The following is a 6,813-nucleotide window of genomic DNA, read 5'->3' as shown; positions in this document are numbered from 1 at the left end:
CCCTCCTTTCTTAGGCACCACTTGAACGGGAATAACCCACGGACTATTGGAAATAGAATATATCATCCCTGCATCCAAAAGCATGACCACCTCCTTCTTTACCACTTCTTGCATGTTCGGGTTCAATCGCCTTTGATGTTGCACTACCGGTTTTGCTCCTTCTTCTAGGTTGATCTTGTGGGAACAATAAGAAGGGCTAATCCCTTTAATGTCGGCAATGTTCCATGCAATATCATTCTTTCTCTTTTTTAGAACTCGGACTAAGTCTTCTTTTTCAGATTTAGTAAGGTCAGAAGCTATAATTACAGGTTTTTGTTCACCTTCTTCAAGAAATGCATACTCCAGATGATTAGGTAGAATTTTCATCTCTGATTTCGTGTTTTGCATGCTAAACACGTCGAGTCCCGTGAGGGGACTCGTCGAGTCCAAGGAAAAATTCGCGTCTGGTCGAGTTTTTTGAAACGGACTCATCGAGTCAGAGGATGCTACTCGGCGAGTCGGGCTTTCAGCATTTCTGTTCAATTCATTATATTCATCTTCTTCAAGCAGTCTCTCTATCTCCATCAGATCTCTTTCAGCATCAAATTCATCTTCAAAAGTAATGGTAGACTTGGTTGGTTTGTCTTCCTTCCACTCTTCCATTAACTCTTCCAATATATCAACCGAGAACGCCGTGTCATCACTACACCTTGCATGCTTCATGGCTTGATCTATTCCAAATGTAACTGATTCTTCCCCCACCTGAAGGGTAAGTTTTGAATCTCTCATATCAACTATAGAACTTGCGGTGTTAAGGAAGGGTCTTCCAAGTATAATTGGGACTTGAGGGTCCGCTTCCATATCTAACACTATGAAGTCTGCGGGAAACACGAATTTGTCAACTTTTACTAATAGGTCCTCGCATATCCCCCTCGAAAATGTCACCGTTTTATTAGCCAATTGAATTGCCATTCGAATTGGCCTTGGTTCCGGAAGGTCTAATTTCTTGAAGAATGAGTATGGCATGAGATTAACACTTGCCCTCGAATCAGCTAATGCATGGATAGTTGATAAATTCCCGAATTGGCAAGGCAAGGTCAAACTACCCGGGTCACCTTTCTTCTTAGGTAACTTGTTCAGCATGGCGGCTGAACAATTTTCATTTAGAACCACCTTCTGCACCTCTTCCATCTTCTTCCTATTTGTAAGAAGCTCCTTTAAGAACTTGGCATACTTAGGCATTTGTGCAACCGCCTCGATGAAGGGCATATTGATTTGAAGGGCTTTGATGTGTTCCAAATTTTTTTGATAATCAATATCATTCTTATCTTGTTTAGCTCGTCCTGGAAACGGAAATGGAGGCTGATATGGTTTAATAGGAGGCTTATTATTCTGTTCAAGTGGGGGACTCGTCGAGTCCATGTCTTCGACTCGGCGAGTCGCATCGGGTTTCTACGATTTTTCAGACTCTTCCTCTTGCACCCTTTTCGGATCTTCCTTATGTATAGGGGTCAGAGGAGTAATAATCTTCCCGCTCCTAGTTGTTACGATGTTTATATGTGTGCCCTTCGGATTGTTTTCGATATTACTAGGAAGCGCACCCGGTTGTCTCTCGTTTATTTGTAGTGCAAGTCGACCTAGCTGTTTTTCAATGTTGAGGATAGAAGCTTACTGATTTCTCATCAAAAATTGTTGCTCTTTCATCACGAGTTGTTTTTCTCTCATGGCAACGTCGGTTTCGTTGTGTCATTTCTCGGACGCAGCTGCAAGTCTCGTGAGCATGTCTTCAAAATGTAGCTTCTTATCTTGTATTGGTTCCTCCTTTTGAAAGAAACCTCTTGTCTTCATTTTATATTTCTCCTCCTTATCCTTGTTGTACACATCATAAGGTAGCCATTCTTTCTTTGGTTTTCGCCAATTTTCATCGTATTTATTGCCACTCGAGTAACATACTTGCACTTTCCGGTTCCCATTCTCGTCAAGATCGCAATCCTTTTTAAGGTGAGGCACGCTACAGTTTTCACACCCCATTCTAATGGCATGGATGGATTGGTCCATATTAGTCATCCTTCACTCCATACTCTCCAATTTGGTCATCATGGCTGCCATGCTATCATTCACAGAGTTCACTACCCCTCGAGTCGAGTCATGTCTTGGATTATGATATTCTCTAGAGTGCTTAGAGAATTCTTCAATGAGTCTTTTAACTTTTGCCGAATTTTTCTTCGTTAATGTGCCTTGAGAGTCAAGTAGTTGTTTAGTGGTGACATTTACTCTATCATAGAAGGTCGACACTTTTTGTTTCACATTAAGGTCATTTTGTGGGCAATTCCTTAGTAGACCTTTGTAGCGCTCCCATGCTTCGAATAAAGACTCTCCCGCTTGTTGCTCAAAATTGGCAATGACCTTCTTGAGTTTAGCAATTTTAGATGGTGGGCAAAATTGTTCCAGGAACTCCTCACACATCTTAGCCCATGTAGTAATCTCTCCCGGTGGTAGTGCTTTTAGCCACTCCTTTGCAACCCCTTTAAAAGTAACAGGGAGCATCCTCAATAACACCGTCTCTCTAGGTACATTTGGAATGTTGAAGTAGTCGGCGATCTCATTAACTTCATCAAGATGCTTGTATGCATCTTCATAATCCTTTCCGGTGAAAGGAATCTCCTTCAATCCAGTAAGGATGTGCCCCTTAAGTTCAAATGTGGCAGTGGCGGGTATGGCGGGTTGTAAAAGCCCCGGACCGGTATCGTCTCGAATCCTCTTTTAGTATGCCCCCATCGAGAGGTCGGCAATATCGGCCATGGTGTTGTCGTGTTCTTCTTCGTGATCACTTTCTTCAAAATTGGTAACACTTTCCTCCTTCTCGGTGTCATACTCGGTGTCTTCTTTCGTGTTGCTGGATTCCCCCACTTTCTTTCCCTTCTTCTTGCCAAAAACCGATTTAAGACTCTTAAAAGGCGACTTCTTTGGAGTATCTTCTTCGGTCTTGTCCTTGTTCTTGCGAAATAATGATTTCGGGTTTTTAAGTGGTGGAATCAAAGATGAGTTTGATCCACGAGTCATAAACAATCTGCAAGAAATAGAAAAACGCGTAAAAAGAACAAAACAAACTGAAAAACAAAACTGGAAAATTTCCTTGGACTCGTCGATTCGGTGCGAATGGACTCGGCGAGTTCAAGGGTAAAACATAAAAAAAATTTAAAACAAAATTGCTAAAAGAAAAGAAACTAGAACTTAAATCTAATTAAAAAATTTCCTAAAGCAGTAACTTTGTGCAAGAAAATCTTACACAAAGGATATATAACATTAGCAATTAAAATTAATTTTAGAACCGTTCCCCGGCAACGGCGCAAAAACCTTGATGTGTGTGAAATGCACTAGTTTTAATCCTACTAACTTAGACACAAAATCAACACACGAAAGGCAGTGTACCTATCAATTAGTAATATAGTTCAAGCAAGTAGGGTATCGAACACAAGAAACGGTAAACAATTAAAATAAATGCTAATATTATCTAAATAAAAGAAGTAATAGAAAGGGGGTTTTCTCTAGTTTTGCAAGACTAGAAACTTAAGTACTTAACTAATACTCAACTAAGCAACTAATAGCTAAGCAAACGAAAATCAACTAAATTCAATAATGGAAAAGACTTCTGTTTAGGTTTTGAATCGTTTATTCCTATGGTTGATTTTATGACATGTGCAATGGATTAATTAGCATTGGTTATCGATTAGTGTGATTAGTTTCACGTTCGCTATTACTAATCCTTAGAAAACAGATTAATTTAAACAGTGGCCAAGTGATTAAACTAATAGATTTCCTAGTTTATTGGTTCGGGTTAAGTAAGACTTGTAGCAACTAATCTAATTGCTAATTCAATTAACCTCTTGTTGATGGTTCGTCAGACAAGCTCACACATTAATTTTCCTATTTTCTAGTTAACCCTAGTTTCACGTTCGCTATTCCTAGGCATATAACAATGTTTTCACACAAATCATATGATATCAGCAATTAAGAGATGCTCATGCAACTTAATATGTTGGTTAATTAACAAAAAATAGTTGTAATTAACACATAAGGTTCTTTAATAAGCTTAACAAAACAAAATCACCAAATTAAATTAATCCAATCATAAAATTAAACCATCTATCCTAAACAGAAGTTATGAGTTTTTAGCTCATAATTAAAGCAGAAAACAACTCAAAACGAAATCAATTGATGCAAACATAGTTTAAACAAAAGATTAAGTAAAGAGTACACTTGAATTGCCTTGATCTCCCCAAAATCGAATGATTAGACTTGATATTCGAGTTCCAGAGCTCCAACAACAACTTGAATCGTAAATTATCCTCCAAGGGTTTCAGAGAGAGATCCCAAATTCGTGAATTAAAGCCCTTTATATAGTTTCTGAAAACATGGGCTACCCGTCGAGTCCATATACCGACTCGGCGAGTCCACCACTTAAAATCCGTATACGATAAGGACTCTTATTTGTTCGCGAATCTTCGAGCCTACTCGGCGAGTAGGCACCCAACTCGCTGAGTTCTTCAGGGTTTTTCTTTCTTTTCTTTCTTTCTTCAATTCCCGAGCTTCCTATCGCTTTTTCTGCTTCCTTTTGCTTCCGAGCTCATCTTTTAGGCTACAAATACATTTTAAACATATTTAAGTACCTTTTGTTCATAATTTGCGATAAAATAGCCAAAAAAGTATTAAGATTTAACACAAAATATACTACTAATTATGCACATATCAAATGCTAATATCACCTTTAGCTCCTCTTGGTCATCTTTGACCCTTGTTATATCCTTGCTAAAGTATAAAAGTTGACATCAATATGATGGAAAAAAGGTAATGACTTTATTTGATTTGGTAAATGAGTTAACTCACCTGTCCTACAAAAAGATGACCTAGCCCAAGTGCTCTAAACACATTGAGTGAAATCATAGGAAGCCCATATCTGATAAATTGACCTTTTTTCCCCATCTTTTGAACCCTGAAGCTGAATTCTAAATTTTAATAGCATTTGTAGATTCAGGTTTGTTAGTAATATTAGGTTGTTGATCCATTGTTGTTCTAATTGTTTTCATCCTTAAACTCCACGAAGTGACATGTATTGTAGTGGCAAAATGTAAAAATGATGAAAATTGTAGATCACTTAAACACTTCAATTTGTATTGATAACAGCCAGATATCATCATTTCTTATAACAAGTGTACACATCATGATTTTATGAATATCAAACCAAACTTAGGTTTAGTTTAGTGATGTTGTGTGACAACCCGTTATTTTCAAGTCTATAAAAGTCAACAAAAGTCAATGAAGGTCAAGCAACGTCAAAATATTAGAAACCATTTGAGTTAATCATAATTATAATTAAGTAATTATGTGTAATTGTTAAGGAAATCAAAAATTCCTTTTCTTTGAAATCCGAGAAGACTCGCAAACCACTTGTCTCGGACCGAAAACGAGATTTCGGTCAAGGCAGCAAACCCTCGCATCTGGCCATTCTCCTCGCACCGAAAACCCTTTTCGCCCGCAAACTACCTTCGGACCGCAAACCTTCGCATGATGCCCCATTCTCGGCCGAAAACTGTTTTCCCGGATAGAGTTCCTGACCGAAAACAGCTCAAATTTTATCCATTGGCACGAGATTCTAGGTATTTTGCAAGTCCCAACGAATGTGTCCCATCATGATTTCGGTCATATATATATATATATATATATATATATATATATATATATATATATATATATACACACACATATGTATATATATATATATATATATATATATATATATATATATATATATATGGGGACCGAAATCAACACTTCATTCTTACACTTGTTGGCCGAAAACACACTTTTTCCCTCTCAAGAACACAACCGAAAACACCTCCCTTTTCTCTCAACTATCATCCGAAAACACCTTCCAATCTTTATATTTTGGATCGAAAACACCACTAACTTCTTGTTTACACCAAGAACACTTCACCTCATCAAGAAACCGAAAACCCCCAGGTAACCGAAAACTCCTATTTTCGGTTGATTCTAACACTTTTTATAAGTGTTTCTTACATAATCCTTGTGTTATTTATCACTTAGATTTTTAACTTGTTAACTATAGTGTTGTATCGGATATAATTATTATTTAGGATACAACTTCTGGCACGGGTTCTAAACTAGAGGATCATTACTACTACACGGTATCTTCACTCGGACACTCACATAAGGTGAGTTCATACCCGTATGTTTTACCATTTTAAACGCTTTTAGGGGGAGAATACAAGCAAAACACAAAGTAGTTGTGTTAACACTTACATACGATTACAAATCATTTTAAGATATTTAATGCTTTTATAAACTTATCAAACCATTTTCAACTGTTTTTCAACCTCTTAAATTATTGTTTTATCAAACTATTCATATATATATATATATATATATATATATATATATACTTATGGTTTAACAGGCTTAGTACCGGTATTTCTGCCTTAAATCATGTTGCTTGTTTGGTTGTGAGCTTAGGATAGGAATGCTTGTCCGACTGTCTTTTAGATTATAATTATACATGCAAAATATATATATATATATATATATATATATATATATATATATATATATATATACCATCTTATAAAGAGTATATAAGATGGGTCCCACCATTTTTAAGACAATGTCTTAAAAAACAAGGGGAATGGTTGTGAGCCGTTTGATTAAAATGAAAGGTTTGATTAAGATTAAGAGTAGACATCACACGGATCGTCACACAGATAGATGACCTGGCTCATATTATAAAGATATAAAACTCATACAAAACCGGTCCCCATC

General features: G+C 36.9%; 1 non-coding gene across 1 annotated transcript; it reads left to right on the top strand.

Moving 5' to 3' along the window:
• The first annotated feature begins 2,290 nt into the window (after positions 1-2,290).
• LOC145141643 (small nucleolar RNA R71) lies at positions 2,291-2,397 on the top strand. Its single transcript, XR_013722837.1, has one exon. It is a non-coding gene; the product is annotated as a small nucleolar RNA R71 (small nucleolar RNA).
• Positions 2,398-6,813: the final 4,416 nt, after the last annotated feature.

Source organism: Lactuca virosa, chromosome 9, assembly GCF_052849685.1.
Source record: "Lactuca virosa cultivar CGN04683 chromosome 9, Lactuca_virosa_CGN04683_v6, whole genome shotgun sequence".
Taxonomy (NCBI): domain Eukaryota; kingdom Viridiplantae; phylum Streptophyta; class Magnoliopsida; order Asterales; family Asteraceae; genus Lactuca; species Lactuca virosa.
The sequence above is the reverse complement of the archived record's forward strand: the minus strand, read 5'-3'. Positions and strand labels throughout refer to the sequence as shown.